This window comes from Zalophus californianus, chromosome 6, assembly GCF_009762305.2.
Source record: "Zalophus californianus isolate mZalCal1 chromosome 6, mZalCal1.pri.v2, whole genome shotgun sequence".
Taxonomy (NCBI): domain Eukaryota; kingdom Metazoa; phylum Chordata; class Mammalia; order Carnivora; family Otariidae; genus Zalophus; species Zalophus californianus.
The window spans coordinates 88,858,545-88,882,206 of record NC_045600.1 but is presented as its reverse complement, the minus strand read 5'-3'; the positions used below and the strand labels follow the sequence as shown (position 1 = coordinate 88,882,206).

The window sequence follows — 23,662 nt, the reverse complement described above, 5'->3', positions numbered from 1 at the left end:
ACACAGAAAGTATTTTTGTGGGTGCCTTTGGAATTGGGGTCAGCATAATTCACTCACATCCACATGGTGGACCTTTAGGGGCAATGACAAAACTGTCCCTGCTGTCCACAGCTCCATCCATCCAACTCGCAAGATGTGGTTAGTGGGCAATCTAGGATCACTGTGGCAGGATATGCTTCTGAACAATGGGAAGAGGAGCAGAGAGAGAATTGTGTTTGTAATGAGGACACAGAGCAAGGGGTAGAGATTTAGATTCAGGATAATTTAGGCTCTATGCAATGTTAGAAAGGGAGAGGGATCATGTTTCAACTGGTGTTATGTCAAAATTGTGCTTTGAAATGTTAGTTGGATTCTAAAATATAAGATTTTAGTTTATTATTTTTTATTGAATTTAATTTAATATAATATGAATACCCAACTATATGGCAAAAGCCTCAGAAATCAGTTTTTGAAGAAGATGCTCAAGACTCACATTACAAATTGCCTTACGTCTAAATAGCCATCCAACCTCAAAAGAAAAGCCTAGCATGAGGTAGTGGAAAAAAGTGATGCCCAAACCTCATAGCCACAGGTACCTTTTCATACTATAAAGTTACTATTGCCAGGTGTTCACAACATGAACCTGACAAGTTTCATTGTGTTTTTCAAGAAAAAAAAAAAAAGTAAATATTTGGTTCAACCACAGTAAGGAAAAATCATATTTTGAGACCCAAACAGAGTCTAATCCACCTAGAGGTTAGTGGTTTTTAATAATTGTAGAAATGACCACCATCTGTTATCCAGAGGACCAGCCTGAGTGATTTGCTTCACGAAAGGACTCAGTGGCTAGGGGTCCTGACCAGCAGAGCTTTGTCAGGCCTGACATGTGCTTCCAGGCAAGAGTGTTTGCTTCTGCTATTCAGCCCCCTACCCTCACCCCATCCAAGAGGCTACATTGCAAACATGGCAGAGAGATGAGAAAGAGTGAAGAAGGGTGGTAGCAGTTGATATGGTAGTCTCATGCATTTATTTCTATCTCAAAAATTTTGCATTTTTATAGACAGCAAATAGAGTGTGTACATAAGTTTCAGAAAGTATGTAGCTGTCTTCCTATCTTACCAATGTTCATCTGGACTTTGAGACGTTACCTTGGGTCTGTAGGGAACTGGGGTGGGAACAGAGGCAGGGGGAGTACATTATAACCCTGAGAGGAAACATATGTTCCTTCTTTTCCAGCATTTTACATGTTTTCTTCCTGTCTCTCTGCTCTGCCTTAGCACTTCCAGGCAGAGACACATGGGTTTGACCTGCTACGAGGGAGACCCAGTTCACATTATCCTGTCTCTGTCCCATTGTTTCTGCCTCATTAAAAACCATACGTATTTTCTATTGGAAGAGGCACAATTAACTTGCTTTTCCCAAACCAGCCCCTAGCCTGATGAAATGCCAAAGAAAGAAAAATACTTTCTGGATGATCACAGACAATAAGCAAAAAAACACGTACCAAGAAAGTGATAGTTTGCAGTAATTGTGCAAGTAAAAATGGGCCCTCAGGAAAAGTGGAAATACTCCCTCCTCTTTTGCTGTAAGTTCCTATGCTAGAAAAAAGGAACTCTCTTTTTTTTCCCCTCTCTATTTCAGAGGAAATGGTTTGGTCTATGAAGGAGACTTTTTGGAGAATGGTGTAAACTAGGAAAGGAAGAATAAGGATTTAATGCTAAAACCAAAAAGCATCTGGCGCACTGCACTTTTCTTATTCTCCCTCACTGTATCAAAGTCCAACACCTCCAGCTACTCATGGAAATGATCACTAAATCAGGTTGGAAAGCTTACCACAGGAGCCTCTCACTTGCAGATATAGTGGTATGGGCCCCTTATAATGATGGGCTCCAAACCAACATAAAAGATACTTTGGCTGTGTTATATTATTTAAAGGTGCAAAAAAGGGAGAAAACTTTCCGTGGATGCCTGCTCAATTACACTAGGTAAGACCAGAACTTTCTAATCACTGGGAAGGTCAACTGATGTGGTCACAAAAATCTGAGAGCTTTAAAACTCCCTGGGACAAGAACAGACACTTTTTTTTTTTTAAAGAAAAATCCTCTTAAAAACACCCTTGAACCATTTTAGTTATTGGTGGACTTTGTCAGGACAGAGCATGGTGGCCTTGGCCAGACAATACGACAAAAGTTGATTCAGAAGGGTACCATCTGCCCTACTGTATTCCTTTCCTGGCAGGTGTTTCCTGTAAAGACAAGTGCTTATGGTCAACGTACAACTTTGTAGTATGCTACTGCCTTACCAAGAAATATGCAGTATGGTAACAGCACAGTATACTTCCCTTTTTTCCTCCTTCCTTTTCTCCCTCCCTCCTTCCCTCCATTCCTTCCTTTCTCCCTCCCTCCCACTCTCTTGTCTATTCATGCAACTATATAACACATCTGTATTGACTATCTGAATACCTACAATATACAATGTACGTAAATACCAACTGATGGGAAAACAAAAATCATGGCACACATCTTATTCATTTTTAAGGACCAGTTCGAGCCCAAATCCACATCTGGAGACTTTTCTACCTCCCTATTCTTAGAACCCTTTTGCTCTTGTAAGTCAAGTGTGCAGCTGTAACTGGAAATACTTTGGTCTCCTGCAAATCCTGTATTGATTGATTTCTATTTACACCATGTGTTCAGATTAGCTTCACAGTGAGGTTGTAAGATTTTTTATTAACATGGACAGATCATGCTATTCATTTTATCTCTCATGGTCCTGGACACATTATGTTAAATAATATGTACTAAGTAAGTTCTCAGTGCCTGATTTATCAGTACTTTGACTCTATTGTAATATGGCAGGTAGACAGGCCATTTTACACCTAAATTCACCTATTTATTATGATATTAATAATGTTCAGCTTCTCTCTTTTTCTATATTTTTTTTAGGCTAAGTCTCTTATGTAACCTGAAAAAAACATCTGAATCTTGAACCTCCTCTGGGGAGCTAAAGATTTCAAAGTAACTTGTCTGAAAGCAATTATTCAATTATCCTATTCCATATATGCCATTCCATTTTTCTTTTTCCCCAGGAAGAATATACTATTTCACTTAGTCTCCTCAAAGAGGATGGGAAGAAAGTTTAGTAAATCAGAAAGGGCTCCAGTATGATAAGTAAGAGTTTTTCACTACTCCTGAGACACAGCTCCTAGAGTTATTATGATTATTATTACTAATTATATCATATATTATATAACGATACTACCATTAATGAGAGCACCACCTCTTTTAGAATTGGTATCCAATAGCCCCCTCGGGGTTAGAGATGATATCACTATTCCCAGTTCCCAGCAGGCTTAAATGATATCCCTAAGGCCATATATTTAGCAAAGAGCAGACAATAATCTAACATAGGTTTCCTAATATTACATTCAGCTTCCTTTCCCATGTGTATATTATCCTCTTTTTAAAATAAATATATTTATGGTACGTAAAGGATAATATCATCGAGACCAATGTTTTCCAAAGTGTTTTCTACAGAATCATAATTTATAAAATGTGGTAGAAAAAAGAGGGATCCAATAATTTTGGGAAATGCTAGGTTTAAAAACTGTTAAGCTTCAGTATTTCTCAGAGCATCTACCCTGCTGTTACACACTGTGATTCGACACGAGCCTGCAGCATCTCCCAGACTCATTAGACTGTGGAGCATGTAGCACACAGCATGTATGTGCTCAGAGTTTCTCAAACTTATGTGAGCAATGGCTCATTACAGTGATCAACAACTCCTGAGATTTGTGTCCCAGGACACATACGTGGGGCAATACTGATCTCTACCAATGCCTCTTTTCTCCCTATTAAAGTGTTTCACTGTCATGTCTTTAAATTAAAGGAAATGATGCTATCACTGAATATGGATCTTACTTCAATAAGATGACAAAAGAAAATGCAAATATGTCTTACTACACCCTACTGACATTTGAAATTGCATTTGGTACCTGACTTATTAGTTTCTTTTTACTACAGTTTAACCTGTATAAAGAAGAATGTGATTTCTACCATTTAAACCCCATCTGTAAAATGATCTTTACATCCTTTTAACTGAAAACATTCTCTTTGGATTTATGACTTCCATCCAGCAGAGAAAAACTATGTAATTTATACAATTCATTACAACAGTAGTAACAAGAGTAAGATTCACAGCAGCCCTTAGGATCTTACAGAACAAATTGGAAACTAGTCCTTGCTAATGTTAGGCTTTCACTTGGGGAAAAACTATTTGGTATTATATGTGTGTGTGAAAGACAGGATTTGAGTTTCTATACCCTATAGGAAGTACACATCAGGGGTGTGCTTTCATATGTTAAAAAGTGTTAATAAAATACCAAAATCTATCTTTAAATATTTCCTTCTGTATTCCCATGCCTTTTAACTAGAAACCCTTGGGAAGAAAAAATTTACCAGCAATGAACCCCAGACCCTATCTTTCTCTCTATAAAGACCACATCCTCATGTGTCCCACATGATAGGATCAGAATGGAGTTGGTTCAATTAATCCAAATATTTCGAGGAAAGATGGTGGAGGAGTAGGGGACCCTATTTCAACTGGTCCCCGGAATTGAGCTGGATATCTACCAGACCACTCTGAGCACCCATTAAACCAGCCTGAGATGTAAGAAGATCTGGATCTCTACAAACAGAATATCACAGGCATTTGGTTTCGAGGTACGAAGTGGGGAGCCGTGATTCCACGGACAGATATCGGAGGATAAACGCAGCAGGAAGGTGCCTGGCTGTAGGGATCCAACCGCGGTGAGCGACAGCCTTGCGTGCTGGGGACGGGGCACAGACTCCCAGGCCGGTAGCGGCGGGGAAAGGACTTTAGGGAAGCCCCCAGGGTAGAAACCCAGAGCTACAGGGTCGCACGTGTGATCTGGGGGCAGCTGGCAGTTCTAATTAAAAATTAAAGCAGAGATCAATGAATTAGAAACCAGAAACACTGTAAATCAGATCAATGAAACTAGAAGTTGGTTCTTTGAAAGAATTAGTAAGATCGATAAACCACTGGCCAGACTTATCCAAAAGAAAAGAGAAAGGACCCAAATTAATAAAATTATGAATGAAAGGGGAGAGATCAGGACTAACACCAAGGAAATAGAAACAATTATTAGAAATTATTATCAACAACTATATGCCAATATACTGATCAATCTGGATGAAATGGATGCCTTCCTGGAAACCTATAAGCTGCCACGACTGAAACAGGAAGAAACTGACAACCTGAATAGGCCAATAACCAGTAAGGAGATTGAAGCAGTGATCAAAAACCTCCCAAAAGACAAGAGTCCAGTCCCTGGGGAATTCTACCAAACATTCAAAGAAGAAATAATACCTATTCTCCTGAAGCTGTTTCAAAAAATAGAAACAGAAGGAAAACTTCCAAACTCATTCTATGAGGCCAGCATTACCTTAATCCCCAAACCAGGCAAAGACCCCATCACAAAGGAGAATTTCAGACCAATATCCCTGATGAATATGGATTCCAAAATCCTCAACAAAATCCTAGCTAATAGGATCCAACCATACATTAAAAGGATCATCCACCATGACCAAGTGGGATTTATCCCTAGGATGCAAGGGTGGTTCAATATTCACAAATCAATCAATGTGATAGAACACATTAATAAGAGGAGGGAGAAGAACCATATGGTCCTCCCAATTGATCCAGAAAAAGCATTTGACAAAATACAACATCCATTCCTGATTAAAACTCTTCAGAATATAGGGCTAGAGGGAACATTCCTCAAGTTCATAAAATCCATCTATGAAAAACCCACAGTGAATATCATCCTCAATGGGGAGAAGCTGAGAGCCTTAGGAACACATCAAGGATGCCCACTCTCACCACTATTGTTCAACATAGTACTAGAAGTCCTTGCAACAGCAATCAGACAACAAAAAGAAATAAAACATATTCAAATTGGCAAAGAAGAAGTCAAACTCTCTCTTTTTGCAGATGACATGATACTTTATGTGGAAAATCCAAAAGACTCCAAATTACTAGAACTCATACAGCAATTCAGTAATGTGGCAGGATACAAAATCAATGCACCAAAATCTGTTGCTTCCTTATACACTAACAATGCAACTGTAGAAAGAGAAATTAGAGAAACGATTCCATTTACAATAGCACCAAAAACCTAAGATACCTCGGAATAAACCTAACCAAAGAGGTAAAGGATCTATACTCTAGGAACTACAGAACACTCATGAAAGAAATTGAAGAAGACACAAAAAGATGGAAAAATATTCCATGCTCATGGATCGGAAGAATAAACATTCTTAAAATGTGTATGCTCCCCAGAGCAATCTATACCTTCAATGCCATCCCGATCAAAATCCCAATGACATTTTTCAAAGTGCTGAAGCAAACAATCCTAAAATTTGTATGGAATCAGAAAAGACCCCGAATCGCCAAGGAAATGTTGAAAAAGAAAAACAAAGCTGGGGGCATCATGTTGACCGATTTCAAGCTATATTACAAAGCTGTGATCACCAAGATAGCATGATACTGGCACAAAAACAGACATATAGACCAATGGAACAGAATAGAGAGCCCAGATATGGACCCTCAAATCTATGGTCAAATAATCTTTGACAAAGCAGGAAAAAATATCCAATGGAAAAAAGTCTCTTCAATAAATGGTATTGGGAAAATTGGATAGCCACATGCAGAAGAATGAAACTCCACCATTCTCTAACACTATTCACAAATATAAACTCAAAGTGGATGAAAGACCTCAATGTGAGACAGGAATCCATCAAAATCCTAGAGGAGAACATAGGCAGTAACTTCTTTGACATCGGTCACAGCAACTTCTTTCAAGATACATCTCCAAAAGCTCGTGAAACAAAAGCAAAAATGAACTTTTGGGACTTCGTCAAGATAAAAAGCTTCTGCACAGCAAAGGAAACAGTCAACAAAACAAAGAGGCAACCCATGGAATGGGAGAAGATATTTGCAAATGACACTACAGATAAAGGGCTGGTATCCAAGATCTATAAAGAACTTCTCAAACTCAACACCCAAAAAACAATCAAGTCAAAAAGTGGGCAGAAGATATGAAAAGACACTTCTCTGAAGAAGACATACAAATGGCTAACAGACACATGAAAAAAAGTTCATCCTCATTAGCCATCAGGGAAATTCAAATCAAAACCACATTGAGATACCACCTTACACCAGTTAGAACGGCAAAAATGGACAGGGAAAGAAACAACAAATGTTGGAGAGCTTGTGGAGAAAGGGGAACCCTCTTACACTGTTGGTGAGAATGCAAGTTGGTACAGCCAGTTTGGAAAACAGTGTGGAGGTTCCTCAAAAATTTAAAAATAGAGCTACCCTATGACCCAGCAATTGCACTACTGGGTATTTACCACAAAGACACAGATGTAGTGAAAAGAAGGGCCATATGCACCCCAATGTTCATAGCAGCCATGTCCACAACAGCCAAACTGTGGAAAGAGCCGAGATGCCCTTCAACAGATGAATGGATAAAGAAGATGTGGTCCATATATACAATGGACTATTACTCAGGCATCAGAGAGGATGAATACCCAACTTTCACATCAACATGGATGGGACTGGAGGAGATTATGCTCGGTGAAATAAGTCAAGCAGAGAAAGTCAATTATCATATGGTTTCACTTATTTGTGGAACATAAGGAATAGCATGGAGGACATTAGGAGAAGGAAGGGAACAATGAAGGGGGGGGAATCAGAGGGAGAGATGAACCATGAGAGACTGTGGACTCTGAGAAACAAACTGAGGGTTCTAGAGGGGAGGGGGTGGGGGGATGGGTTAGCCCAGTGATGGGTATTAAGGAGGGCACGTACTGCATGGAGCACTGGGTTTTACACGAAAACAATGGATCATGGATCACCACATCAAAAACTAATGATCTATTGTATGGTGACTAACATAACATAATAAAAATAAAATTAATTAATTAATTAATTAATTAATCCAAATATTTCCATGCAGGATACTGATTATCAAAACTGAATCCACTCTGTGTTTTCCTCTGCATCAGAAGTTCTGCAGGTTCTTGTGATAAAATGGCCAATCATTAGACAAAAATAACAAAACAGAAAAATATAACAAAAGTCTTGCCCTAAGCTATCTCAGGTGCTAGGTGAGTATGTATATATTCCTGGAATTGGGGATCATAGCAAAAAAATGAAGAAAGGCTGGGCGCCTGGGTGGCTCCGTTGGTTAAGCGACTGCCTTCGGCTCAGGTCATGATCCTGGAGTCCCAGGATCGAGTCCCACATCAGGGTCCCTGCTCAACGGGGAGTCTGCTTCTCCCTCTGACCCTCTTCCCTCTCGTGCTCTCTATCTCTCATTCTCTCTCTCTCAAATAAATAAATAAAATCTTAAAAAAAATGAAGAAAGGCTTTCAAGGGATAAGACAAGTAGGCAAAGCAACATTTATTAGTATATAATAGCATAAATGTGAATTTCTTATAGGTTCTTTCCCCCAGTTATTATGGAACACCTGCCAATAGCCATATACATACAAAAATCTCCAGTGGAGAATGATTAAAAGTAATTAGAACAGGTGTTTATTGGGCTGGGAAATTAGAAGGGAGAATTTAGATTATTCATTGAAGAGAAGCCCTCAAAGTGTGCTTGGATCCTGTGAAAACTTGGAAGTGGAAGAAATGTCTCTTTACTATGCAAGTCCAGTGAAACAAATTCCTGTTGCTTTCAGGGAGAAAGTAAGGGATATCAAAGCACACCACACCAGTACTATTCCAAAGGGTAAAAGAGCTAAACCACAGAATAAGGAATTAGTGTTAATTAGCCTCCATTAGCCCATTAGCCTTGTAAGCCAATATGGAGGTTAAAGATAGAATTCATACATTTTATTCAGATTTGCTCTGCCTATATCATATAACATCATTACCAATTTTCCAAGGCATGAGAAGGTTTAACATTGACCAATATTGTTGTGGGGTATCTCTTATATACAAAGTGTTTTTAGAAACCGGTGCCTATATATAATAAGTTAACTTACAGTGATCTTTTTACTTAGAAAGTAAAAATAAAGAGGGATTAGCACTTCATCCTGACCTCTTCTAACATTTATTCATTCCTTATATCATGGTTTATAGTCTCCTCTCTCTCTTACTCAAATGAGAGCTCCTTGTCAGTAGGATCCATCTCTGATTTTCATTTCAGGTTTCTTAAGCTCTACTACTTGCTTTGCCCCAAGAAGTATTCAGTACATGGTCAGTGAATTAGTGGATGAAGAAATAAATTTAAAAATAAATAAATTGAAGACAGTGTCTCAGACATTTACTCTGAACATATTTTCCAACTAATTATAAAACTGATAGACTCTAATTTAATCAAGACTTAAAGTAGATAAAAATTTTATTCCATTAAAATTTGTTTTAGTTCATCATAAATGATCTATAGAAGCAATTGAAAGCACAATGCATTTTTTTAATTTTCAACACTAATTTCCTTTTTTTCCTATTACTTAGAATATATGCAATATTTTAAAGCTCCATATATGTTCTAATTTCTTCTCTTTGTATTTCCATGATACACATCTATTTTTGATTCCCAGCAGGAATTAGAGGTTTTGGCAAATAGCACTCTTCTCTCTAGACATGGAATGTTTTAAATGCACTTTCCTAGATAGTACAGTTATTCTCTAAACAAATAACATTGAGCAACATCACAATTTAACAATACTCTCTATGCTGTGTGCCATTTGCTGCTTCAGATGTTGTTTCCCTCTCTAGGCTTTCACTGATTTTCTGCTTAAAATTTGGTAAAGCTGCAAAATTCTATGAATAGCAGAATCATTCTATGAGCTTGTTTTGTTATATTAGAAACAAGCAGAGACTGTGAGTTCCTTGCCTGTCAATTACAAACAACTTTTGCCTGGTCCCAATGGTTGATGTTATTTTTAAATGATTTTAGTATTATTTAGTACTCAAAGCAATAAAAGCACTTGCAAACAGTAATGTCAAACACCAATCATTTTTAGACAACTCCCACCCCCTATGCACACACAAATACTTGTTCCTGGCAAAGCAAGACTGTGAAAGAACAGAATTAGAGCTTGGTGCTGGATCCTTTAAGTCTGGGGAAAAATCCATACTCTAATTCAATTACTGCAGCGGTGAATATTTCATATGCATCAAGACACACTATAGACTATCAAAAACAGGAAATATAATTTCTCACTTTAGGAAAAAAAAATGATTCCTTTATCCTATGGGTTTGTACTTGCTGTTTCTCTTTAGTCTGTCATCTGAGGGTTTAATTATAGTGTATGTTTGATGAAGAGTAGAAGTTTCATTAGACAACATCCCAGGTGAGCTAGCAAGTATGTTATTAGATATGCTTTGACTAAGAAAGCAAGGAAGCAGATTTAGAATGATTGTAAGCATTCAAATAATTCTTATAACAAGAAAGGCTAATTTTGAGTGATGTTTCTTGTTGGTTTTTTTAGAATGCCTAAGAGAAGGTGATGGTAAAGATTATTTATCAATGCAGTAAGTTTGAGTCCTAGGCCCCAAGGCAGCTCTGTGTTTTTTAAATACACAAACACACTTACAAGAACCTCCATCTTTGGCCTCCTGCAAAGTAGGCGCTGCTTGGGTGGTTCACTTTTATCTGAGAGTTCTATCACCAAAAGCCAAAGTTAAAGGTTCCCCAAGCATAAGAGGTGTGACCCATAATTCTATAATGTGCGGCACAACACACACATCACAGTGACTCAGAGTCAATCAGAAGGAACAGGAACTCCACTTAGAGCACTTATTTTAGCAAAAGGCCAATCCTCACCTTTCATTTATATGTCTTTGTTAAAGGCTCTTTTAGCCCAAGGGTCTTTTCTTCTCTCTCTTACCAATTTCCTTTGAGTGCTGGCCTTCCGTTTCAACTGAGTTATTTTGATGATAATGTTTCCTTTAAGATGATTATTTGTTTAAAGTTCAGGGTAATAAAGGTAACTTAACCCACTAAAAATATTCTGGGTAGCAGAACAACATTTTAGGATGTTAATTGCTCATGTTACCAGTCATCCATGAAACATATGCCGAAAATGCTCTTAAAAGGTTCCAAAATGTCTCCTGCAGCTATAAATCTTTTACAGGTACAATTATGTGGGAAGAGAAATAAGAAAAAGTGCATCCAACATCTGGAGTCAGATGGTTTACTGAAGTAAAATTACAAAATTAAATTTAAATGAACTTAATTAAAAAGAGGAGGGGGATCAAATTTAATATGGACTTTCATCATGTCCTTATTGAAGTTTCTTCTAACACCAGAAAAATACAATAGTCTGAATACAAAAGTTGGATAAAGCCTCTAATGGGGTGTGAAAAGGTGACCAAAGAGACACAGTCAGGCAGAATATATTCTCTTTTTCTCCCTGCTATGTTAACGACATGGAATACCCAATTGTTTTGAAAAGACAATATCAATCAAGAAACTGAGCTTGGAAACTTAGCTGTTTCAACCATCTCTTCTGTTTAGAGTTTCACTATACATATTTCGTCACTTAAGGATGGCAATTACTAGGTTCGGTTTTTAATTCAATGAAGCATGATTGAATACTCTAACAATATGCAGCAAAAACAAACAAAAAACACCAAACAGAAAGTGTTCATTTCAAATCACCTGCCCCTTTAGTTCTCATTCTCTAAAACAATAATATTAACAAAACAGATGAGCATGGGGGAAGGGAAAGGGAGAAAAAAAGGTAGAGGGGAGGCAGACCACAAGAGACTGTTACCTATAGAGAACAAAACAACCAAGGGTTGATGGAGGGAGGTGAGTGGGGGGGATGGGCTAAATGGGTGATGGGCATTAAGGAGGGGACTTGTGATGAGTACTGGATGTTGTATGTAAGTGATGAATCACTAAATTCTACACCTGAAACCAGTTTTACCATATAAGTTAACTAACTAGAATTTAAATAAAAACTTGAAATAAACAAAAAGAAAAAAATCATGATCATCATCAAAATATTGACCCCCTTTAATACTGTGGTACTGAGTTCTTATTGCTCATTGATCAGCTTCTGTCTTCCTAGGTCTTAAACATCCTCAAACACTCTTCTTAGTTTTATGCTGTGCTTATATGCTGAGGGAGACATGTTAAGAAATGAAATTATATATCCTAAAATTACTTATCTACAGTTATAGGAAAAGAATAACATTTTATTTTATTAAATTGATTGACAGATTTTCAAAAGACAGCCAATGTTATTTGGCAGGTTTTTGCTCCCTGTTGGTTCTACATATGATGGACATTGCTAGAAGTTTGGTTTATGAAAACTTTATACCATCAGCTGATACTCAGATTCTGGTCATGTCATCTTTCCCTTCTTTTCCATAAATATTTAGTTTTCTCATACTTAGCATTAGCGTATTTCCTTTAGATCTTCCTTATCTAAACGAGAGACTCCTAACACCTCCCCCTCCCATCTAATATGGCACACACTGACTGGTAAAGTGGAAAGCAAAGGCAAAAAATGCTTAAGCTGACAAAAGGAGTAAACAGTGGAGGAGGCCAGACAAACATAAAACAGGAAAGCTAACCAAATACCTGAGGCTTAAACCAAGGAGTACATGATGAATGCCTATTTACTGAGCACATACTATTTATAACACAGTGTATTGAACACTTTCAAATACAGTAGAGCAGTTCACACAGCAACCCTATGATATGAGAACAGAGAATAATAACACTTATATAACTTCCTCAACGTTGGACAGCTGGTAAGTAGCAAAGCCAGAATTCAAATATCAGCCCTTTGATGCCACATCCCATGCTCTTACCTCTATCCCATTGCCTCAGACTCTGCAGCTGCTGGGAACCATATTAAGGGAGATTGAGGAGTATAACAAGAAGATTGAATCTTATCTTACAGTGGGGATAGAGAAATAACCAGTGGTACGGGTGAGAATGAATAATGAATAATTTTAACTGTTAAGAAAAGTTCATTCATCTAAATCATGTGTTCTTCACTGTCTCACAGCATTTGCTTCCCATAAAAAGGACAAAAATAGTACATTTTTAAATTTTTGCAGTATCTCTACATTGTAGGAAAAGAAGAGAAATAGCAATTTTATAATTCATAATAATCCCAAAGGTACTGATGGTCTGTGTCACTAACTGTGACCCCATTCTATTCTTAATCTATTCCATATGTATATATTTTCAGAGAACTGAATACCTGCTCCTAAGGTCATAAACAGAAAACAGCTTAACTTTTAGAGATATTGGGCCTGAAGCATTAGATTTAATTACAACTTGCATTTTAGTCCCATAGAGGGACTGGCCAGCTATAGTGCCTCCAAAAACTTTATGACTCCCTCCCCAAAAATGTTGATTTTAGAAGTGTCTTAAATGGTAAGAGGAAAAGTTAAGAGTCATTTATGATTCTGCTAAAGTTCTCAAGTCCATTCTGCAAAGACAAAAAGGACAAAGGAAGAGGTCACTAGAACTTGCAAAATACGTATCTTCACTCAGTTCAGAGCACATGACATTGAAGATGAGCAAAACTGTGGGGTAACTAGTATTTTAGGGGATGCACAAAATGAGAAAATGTAGTCCTTCTAAAGAAAATGGGAGAACACAGTCATGTTGACAGTTATTCATTCACTCATTGTATCAAGGAATGGAACAGACAAGGGGAAGAAAATGGGGAGAGGAGGAACAGTTTATAAGTAGGTTGATGGGAAAAAAATCGCAAAAGGAAGTCATTAAAGTTTAACAATGAATTCCAGAGTTATGTCTGTATCTGACGGGCCAAATAGTGAGTGCAATATTCTGCTGGTAAAGGAATTTAAGGGGATTCTTCTGATTAAAGATGAACTACTGGGTTCTATAATGACAGAACTCAGAGGAAGCCAGCCCATTCAGTGTAAGACCACCTCACTGACGACTGTTTGGCTCAAGTCAAGAGAGTATCTGTGTGTCCTGAGTCATACCACTCTTCTGAAGGACAACTGTCTCCTCAGCAACAGTCAAAGTGGGAACCTCAGAACTCTTCTGGCTCTTGGAAAGGTCTGCCTTACCACCCTTGAATCTTGCACTCAACACTCTCCTTGCCCTGAACACTTACAGTGTCATCACAATCTGTGAGAGCAGCAGGACAGCCATCATCAGGCCTCTGCACATCAGTCACTGTCATCTCCTGTCCCTTCTTCTCTAACACCCATGGAATTTTGTTCACTACTTGTTCTGACCCTGGCCCCATACCTTTTGAAATCTTTTCCCTGACATTAGATCAATCACCCAATAAGTCGACTTATTCTCAACTTCCTTTGGAAACTTCCCTTTCACTTTTTGCACTAGTTGAAACCTGGCTCTCCTCCATAACACTGATTCCCCTAAAGCCCTTCCAAGAGGTAGCTTTTCCTCTCATAGATCCCTATAACCAAGGAGGCTGAAAGTATGTTAGGTGTCCTCCTTGCTCTTCATTACTGCACCCAAAACTTTCTCTCTTCTTCATCTATAAAATTCCAGCTTTCATTTCCACATCATCAGGCTATACCACCCTTCACCCCTGGTTTCTTCTACCATTCTCCAGTTTTTTCCCCTCCGTTAACTGGAATTTTTAGTGCCTGGTTCATGATCACTCTCTAATACTACTCCCATTTAATTTTTTTACATTTCCAAATCCAGTATGATGATCCTTCCCATATCCTATTCTCTCAGTTCCAAGATTTCATCAGCCACCCTTCCTAAGCCCCTCACTTACACAGTCTCACCTTTGACCTTGTTGTTGGCTGTAACTGCAGCCCCTAAAAAAACTCCATTTTTCAAATATTCCTTTCTCTGATCATGACCACTTACCTTTCCTGTTCACTCCCTTTAACATCTCAAATCCTACAATTCTGCAACCCACCAGGACCTAAAATCCACTCTTAGTGTCCCTGGGTTTTCTCCCCCATGATATCTTCTCCTGTCTCCTTGCTAAGGAGATCATCATTATAACCACACCTAACTCCTTTTTTGCTTTGGTGAACTTTCCTGGTGAAATCATAATCCTTATTAAAGTCAATCAGGCAACCACTCAGTGCCTACACTCATGCATTCTGATATGCCTGATGTTTGGTAGATAATCAAATGAGAACTTCCGCACACTCTATCACATCTGTGCATATCCTTAACTCTCCGATTACTGTGGATAAGTGCCCCGTGCTCTTAGTCAAGGTCAGCCTCTCCACTTACGCATAGAACCTTATCCTGCCCTCTTACTAGAATTATTGCAGCATGCTCCTAAGTGATCTCCCCACTTATACCTTCCCTGCCCACTCCATGTTTCTCCTTCTATCATCCACTCTCAACATGGCAGCCAGAGCCTCAGAAAAGTATAAGTCAGATCAATCATGCCACTCCTCTATCTAAAACCTCCAAAGTCTTCCTATCTCACTAAGTAAGAGCCAAGTCTTTCATGGTACCAGTTCCCTACATGATCTGGTTCCACACTGTCTCTCAGACCTCATCTCCTACTATCTCTCCCTCTTTCACTCCAACCTCAATGACTTCCTTGCTCTTTTACAAATATGCCAGGCACCCTTTTGTCTCAAAGCCTTTGTACTCACTGTTCTCACTGCTTAGAAAACTCTAGATATCAGCATAGCTTGCTTCCCCATTTCCTCCACGTCCTGCTTCAAAAGGTCTCAAAAGTTCTATCTAGAAAAGCTCTCCTAGGTCACTCTATAATTCAACACCTGTCCCACCCTGCCCTCAACACCTCTATTTTTTCTCTCTAGCACCCATCTATATATAAAATACATATGGGTGTATAAAATATGTAAATGCTACATCTTTCAGATTTGTATCTTGCTCAGTGCTCATCTTTTCCACTAGAAGGTAATCCATGAAGGCAAGGGTTTTTATCTGTTGGGTTTACTTCAGTATCCCCAGTACAATGCCTAGAAAGACCTACTTGGTGATCAATAATTATTTGTTCAATGAAGGAATCAACAAATAAATGGGTATATGAATAACTAGTGAAAGAGAAAACAGAAAGTTATGATGTTTTTCACACGGAAAATTAATATTTAGAGATGGCTATTTTTTGCTATGAAATCTTCTGTGTATGAAGTCAGGATTTTGATCCTAAGATACAACAGTTGTCACAGTGGTGCAGTGACAATATAATAATACAGCTCATTGAGCAACACAAAAACATCAAGATTAAAGTAAATCCTTGAGCAATTCTAAAATTACCATGTTTAATCTTAGCAGTAACTGTCACTCCTTGAGGAAAGCGTTATTTGGTAGATCTTGCCCTTTCTGTTTAACTTGCAAAAGTTTCACTTTTGATGATGTGTACTTCCTACTTTCTCAGAAATTCTCTCTCTCTCTCACACACACACACACACACACACATACACACACACAAGCAGATAAAGTCTAAAAGCTGACACACATGACCTAGGGGTAGGATGTCAGAACATATATTTTTGCCTAATACTGGGATGTAATCATAGTATGCCTACCCAATGTATGTTTCTCAGCTCCCCTTGCCGTCAACATTCCCAAACAAGCAGAATTCATATTTTTAAGCTTTTAAAATGTTTTCCAGGATCATATTTGTGCCTTCACAATATATTTTTATAATGTATCTTTAGATAGTTAATTAGAATTTTTTGCAGATGGTTGATAAGACACCAGAGAACACATTATTAAAACTATTCTTCCCCTTTCCACTCAATTTTGAAGAATCCTCCAGTGATATATAAAGATTATCTTTTATCAGAGGTTCTCCATCTATCCCAATTTCCCATAAGTCACTGTGCTCTAATGACATTTTGTCAGATGCAAAACTTAAAAATAAAAGGAGAAAATTCACTTTTGACTTTATTACACCAAAAATGTCTGAATGATAGATGGAACCATTGCAGATATGTCGTTGTTTGGTTCCTATTGTTAGTCATGTGTTATTTTGATCAGCTGCAAAGGAATAGTGGGTGACTGGAATAGAAAATACTTGTTTGCTGGAGCTTCCGTGAAATGCTAATCAAAGTAGCTGAGATTTTAGAGACCCTACTTGAATTTCTATCAATTTCTATCATTTCATGATCCCATTACTGGGAAGGGTCTTAAGGATTTCTCTTTGCTGATTATATCTCATCTCCATTTTTGCTTTGGGGAGAAGCAGAGGTCAATGATTGAAAAGAGAAATTACCTTTTGAATTGGGAATACTGAAATAATAGTATCCAGATCAGCCAGATCCCAAGAAAATTGTTTCACTGAGTTTTTAGTAGTATGGTCTGCTGTGATGATTAAAAACTACAATTTTCAGGCTAATTGGGTCAGTTATAAACACACAGAAATCTGTATGGAGTATCCTGAGATAACATTTCCCATACTTAACTTTATTCCTATCTTAATTCTCTTTGGTTACTCTTCCAGATTAGTTGCAGAATTTTGTGACCCAAAGAAAATTTAAACTAGATTCTAACCTAAGGACAGAATGAACCATACCCAAGCTTGAAGGATCATTAGTTACTATTGTTCTCTTAATAGAATAAATTAGTAGGAATGAGGGTGGGTTTAACAGTCAGAGATGGTAAAAATGATGCTACCCTGTAGCTGGAGGTCTTGGGACCAGGAAAGAGGATGATAGTGCATGTATGTAAACATCTTCACAATGGTGAACTTTAGATGGTGTTCAAATTTTATCCCTAAAAAAACAAAATGGGTGAGACTCGTTGTTGGTATTCCATGTATCAGCCAATTTCTCTCACCCACATCCACTAGGTTAACATTCTTCTCTGGCACTCTGGATAAAAATTTGGACACTATGTTTAACTTCATCCATCAGTAATAGTCCTTGATTGCTCCTAACATTACTAGATAAACTGGGAACTCCGGAGGATTTTCTGTAACATGTAATTGTTGGAATTTCCTGTTTATTATCTAGGTGATTTTTCTAATAATTATGGCTTTATTCTTTTTTAATTTAAATTCAATTTTATTAACATATAGTGTATTATTGGTTTCAGAGGTACTTTTGTGATTCATCAGTTGCATATAACACCTAATGCTCATTCATTCCATCAAGTGCCCTCTTAAGGCCCATCACCAGTTACCCCATCCCCCACCCACTTCCCCTCCAGCAACCCTCAGTTTATTTTCTATAGTTAAGAGTCTCTTATGGTTTGTCTCCCTCTGTTTTCATCTTGTTTTTCCTTCCCTTCCCCTATGTTCATCTGTTTTGTTTCTTAAATTGCACATGTGAGTGAAATCATATATTTGTCTTTCTCTGACTGACCTACTTCACTTAGCATAATATCCTCTAGTTCCATCCACATCATTGCAAATGGCAAGATTTCATTCTTTTTGATGGTTGAGTAATATTCCATTATGGATATACATTGCTACTATAAACATTGGAGTGCATGTGCCCCTTTGAATCACTATGTTTATATCCTTTGGATAAATACCTAATAGTGCAATTACTGGGCCACAGGGTAGCTGAATTTTTAACTTTTTGAGGAACCTCCATACTGTTTTCCAGAGTGGCTGCACCAGTTTGTATTCCCACCAACAGTATAAGAGGGTTCCCCTTTCTCCACATCCTCACCAACGCCTGTTGTTTCCTGAATTGTTCATTTTAGCCATTCTGACCTGTATGAGGTGATATCTCATTGTAGTTTTGATTTGTATTTCCTTGATTAATTATGGCTTTTTTCTTAAAGGACGTGTGATTAACAGTTCTTTGCAGGGGCAAAGGCTATGGTGTGTTCAAGCAAACTGTGTTTTTTGACCCAAGACACTTCCCCACCCCCAATTCATATTGACTATGTTTGTAATGAAATGGAGTCAGAAAGTAAAGTCAGGGCTATAGGGGTGTATTTTCTTAGGTATCAAACACTTAAAGTAGGATTTATGGAAGCAGAAGGCTGTGGGTCAATATCCAAAAAAAAAAAAATGATTGTAAACAAGTAAAGGAATTTCTGAAGTGTGAAGGAGAGGAGAAAGGAGACTGGGAAGGGATGGAGAGGAAGATACGGGCAGGAAGATAAGCAGAAACTCTGGTTTAGTAAAAAATACATATCTGAAAAAAATTAGTGTGAGAGAAGTCTGGGAAAGACTGATTTACCTCAAGAATCAACCCTAGAGACCCCTTCCTCCCCACCCTGCTGACAGGGATGTATTGTAAATATTTTTTCATTCTTACCCATGCTGTCCTTTTGGAGTAATTCTAGGACACTGAAATTTGGGGTCTATGCATCATAAACACCAGAGTCTGGTTCAGACACGAGTCAGAGGCAGTTATAACAACTGACTTTTGTAGTTCACACAATTTAGAGAGGAAGCAAATATATTAGAGCTCAGAACTGTAAGCCTTTGTTCAATGTGAAGGCATCCATGATGACCTATTAAGATCCTTTTAGACATAATTTTCAAGTCAGACAAGTGCTATTAATAAGGAATCAACTTTCTAGCAATACTAAATTCTGTATAATGATTTTAAGTTTCTCAAAGTGTTTCCCATGTATTATTTTATCTTTCTATAAATCTACAGAGGAGTACAGTGTGTATTAACCTCACTTTACAGATTAAAACCTAAGGCCCAAGAGTTAAGTGACTAAGATCTCAGAAGCAAAAGAAGGAAAAAACAAACAAACAAACAAACAAAAAACTTCTCTAGCTAAGTCAGCTATAATGTCAGGATTAGGATTTTGGTCCACTGATTCTTAAATCATTGCTCTTTCAATTATACCACTCTGCATCAATGTCTTCTTTCTCAAACAAGTCTGTCTGGTTGACTCAGTGTTCTCACACTACAAAAGTGGCACAGCATTCAGCACTGCCTGGTTCTCTACAGAGATTAGGAGCTCCAAGGCTAGTTTCAAAAAACACTTCCCATACCCTAAGGGACACAAATCAGTTCAGCATGATCTATTGGGTTTTTCTAGTAGGCTTTCATTCTGGACAACAGAAAACATAATTTGATATACAGAGCTCAGACAAAACTATGACTTCTGTGGTCCAGAAGTGAGTGACTAGACCACCTCCATGGAGGTTTATTGTTTCATTAAGGCCAATCACATGCATGTTTCTCCTACTCTTGTTTTTCTGCTCAAACTGCCCAGCCTTGGGGCTTTTAAAAAGCCCTGTTCAGTTTAACTCTGGCCCTTCTGATATCTGAGATTTAATGACTTTCATTAAGATGTTATCTTGAATTCCATGTATATATGAGAAACCATGACTTACGAATGGGAGTTAGAACTTGGTAGTAGTTCCTAGAAAGCACATCTAAATCATGAAATAAAACATTAAACTCAAATGCAAAGTAATTTAATTTTAAAAGGAATGTGGTATTCAGATAAAAGAAACCATAATAGTACATTCATTTACTTATATGTATGAAAGTGTGAAGTTGTACCGTCATTTTCAGGTATCAGTTTTAAGTAATGCATCTTCCAGGCTATTTAATAATCATCCTTCCATTGTTCCATAAATAGGTTATGTGAATACAAGCTGTTAAACTAAAAGTTACCGCAATGATATAACTGAATAAAACAGCAAGGCAATTTGACAGGAATATACTCAGAAGACTAAATTTGAATACTGAATTGCCAAAATATATCCTTTGAAAATTCACAGATATAAAGTCGTCTGTGGTATACAAAAAATGGACAAATAAGTTGGTTAAGTCACATTTTGTTCAATGTATTATGGCCCTGCTCTAAGGCCACATGAAAATGGAGACCAAAACATATGTGGAAAATATACTAAAATACTAAGCCATCAGAGAACTAAAAATGCGGAATATAGTCTGACCCTATGAAGATCTGGCTCACCTTGAAGTTGGTAATGGAATGGGTATTGTTTCTAAATTTAACCTTTTCAGTTCAACAGTTCAGAGTCCAAAGAATCTACCTGGGGCATAGATGATCTTGTCTGACTCCAGGTAACCACAGCATGATACATTTTCTACTTTATATTTGAAATGTATCTAGACACTTTGTTCTATTCCATAAAATACAGAAAGTGTAAATAATACTTTATTCAGTATTATATTTGGCCTCAGATCTAAGAGTGTGTGTGTGCACACATATATGTAAATACACGCACAGAGTGGGAGACTTCTCTTTTCAAAACAATCTTCTAATAGCACAATTTGCTATCCATCTGCCAACATCTTCATCATTATGACTCTCTTTTAAAGAAACATCATATGGTTGTGCCTCTGATGCCAACAAGCGTCCAGTATATCACCACACCATCAGCATCAGGCATTCTTCATTTTTATGCAATCACCTGATTGACTACAGATTTGATTCTTTTTAGAAACCCAATCTCTGGACCCATACTGAGTCTATGACTGCCCCCTAAAGTGTTAAAAACAGAATCACCTCCCCTTTCATTTGCCCCATTGAGCTTAACCTCTGTGTCCCTTTGTGCCCTGATAATCATATCTCTTCTGAATAGACACAGTTTCATTGTTCAAAATGGAAACCATTTCTCCCACTTGGTCCAATTGTACAGAAATAAAAAAAAAAATCTTGCTATTACTTAGTTTCCCTATTTTTGCCAAAATTCAACATTTATGGATTATAGATTTCTCTTGTATTTACTGTGGTTTTATACAAGGTAATTGAATAGAAACCCATATGGGTAAAAAAAATATTACATATAAACAACCTCATTTTCATATATAGTGTAAAAAACCAGAACCCAGTAATATTTAATGTCCTTCATTGTTATATCTTTAAATCTTACCACTGCAGGCAAATGTGAAAATCCTTAAATTGCTGGCCTCAGTGTTCCCATGTCAACTGGCATATGCTCAGGTTGGTGATCCTGCCAAAAGTCAAAGGAAAATGTTTATGAGACAGAGTCTGATGGACGATTATTTTAATCCTGCATGTCCAGCACTGCCGGCAAGCTTGGTTTATGAATGCCTTCTGCTGTTTTAATGATAAGACCTCTTAAACGCAGCTGAATGCAGTGCACCAATGGATTTTTTTCTTTTTTTTTCTTCCCTAACTAGGATACTGATTATTGATCTCCACCTGGATGCTTCTATTGAGAACACACCATTCATGAATGCAAGCAAAAAGAATAATGGTGCACACTGCATGGGTAGAATAAACTGCAATAGGGACACAGTTTCCATGGAAAGGAAGGAACCAATCCAATCTTAATGAAGTGTGTGCTTACATGACTGAAAAGTCTGTGGACATTCTATGGGCCATGCATTGGATAGTCCAGAGCATCTGGGTTTAACTGAACGCCACATCAGAGTGAATATAGGACCCCAAGGACATCCTATACTCCTACTCCAGGGAGGCTTCCAAGTTCTCCCTATTGCCCTTAGAATAGAAGCTTTGCGGGTAAGAATGGACAGATCTGACTACACCACTGGAACAGAGGGATTTGAACCCAGAAGTGGCTGTATAGAAACAGAAGGGATATGGGCCCAGTGGGAAACTCGAGAATACAAAACCTGAATACAGGAGGGTGAAAAGTAGATAAATTAACATCTCCAGGAGCTCTCTGAAGCTGCTTGAAAAACCAGAGAAGCCTTAGGTCAGGAATGAATGGTCCATTGGGCTTAACCCAAAACCTGCGACACTCAACCAACTAGAGATCTTTCAGATACACTTTGGGGTTCTAGGTCTTTTGCTGGTGGGAGGGTACATGAGACATGTATTTCAAATGTATCTGAGTAACTCTGTAGCTTGATTCAGAGTAAGAGATACTCATTCACTTGTTTACCACAGATTTTTTCCTTTCACTTTCAGAACCAAGGTGTTTTAAAGTTAAAAAATAGCAGACATAGTAATACTTATATGGGTTTTTATTCCACCAGGGTATGAGTGTGCATGTTAGTTTTTTAATGCTAAGAGAAGACATAAATTTTATATTCCCCATTTGCTAAAGTAATTTTTGGAATTATACATCTGATGTTTTTATATTAAAAAAACAAAGCAGAAGTATGGGAATAATTCTTTGATGGCAAGAACACATGCAATTGTGAAGATAAAAATGAGTGTATATACTAAGGAAGCTCCCTTCAGATGAGGGCCACAGAGGTCTCTACACCCTGCATAGTGCCTCTCATGGCATTAACCATACCACAGCCCCTCATCTCCTTGTATTTCAATTGTTGGAAAAATGCAAGATTACAAACTTTAGCATAATACACTTACATTTTTCATATATGCTTTCTGAATTCTGTATTATCTTAACATTTTAAAGGCCGAAGAGTCATTTAGGATAGAATAATCATTAGATTAGTATTATTAAAGACTGAAAATATTTGGGCAAGTATTGAGGAAGGCAATTCTTGAATGTGAGTGTGCATAAGAAGTACTTGGAGGTTTGTAAAAATACAAAAAAAAAATATTTGGCCCTACTTCCTGAAGATTCTGAATCAAGGGATCTAGGATAGGGTCCAGGACTATATATTTTCAAGGAAAACAGATCACCCTAATACACCTAACCCAAAGATTCAATTTGAGAACTAATTAGTAGAGACCAATTTCAGACCCAGTTAATGAGAAAAACTTTTCTCTTTAACCAGCCCCTTCTTGTGTTTTCTGGCTACAGTTAGGTAAGTCAAGCACTGAATTTAGCAGAAGTATGTGTAAGAGGAACAACAGCTGTAATATTTAAAA

At 37.6% G+C, this 23,662-nt stretch overlaps 1 protein-coding gene across 1 annotated transcript in view; it reads right to left on the bottom strand.

Annotated features, from left to right (window-relative positions):
• Positions 1 to 23,662, bottom strand: part of SEMA6D (semaphorin 6D) — a 615,846-nt gene that overhangs the window by 367,291 nt on the left and 224,893 nt on the right. Inside the window, exon 2 of the mRNA XM_027570690.2 lies at positions 21,762 to 21,842. The gene's annotated coding sequence lies outside the window, so the exon portion shown is untranslated. The remainder of the gene's footprint in view (positions 1 to 21,761; positions 21,843 to 23,662) is intronic.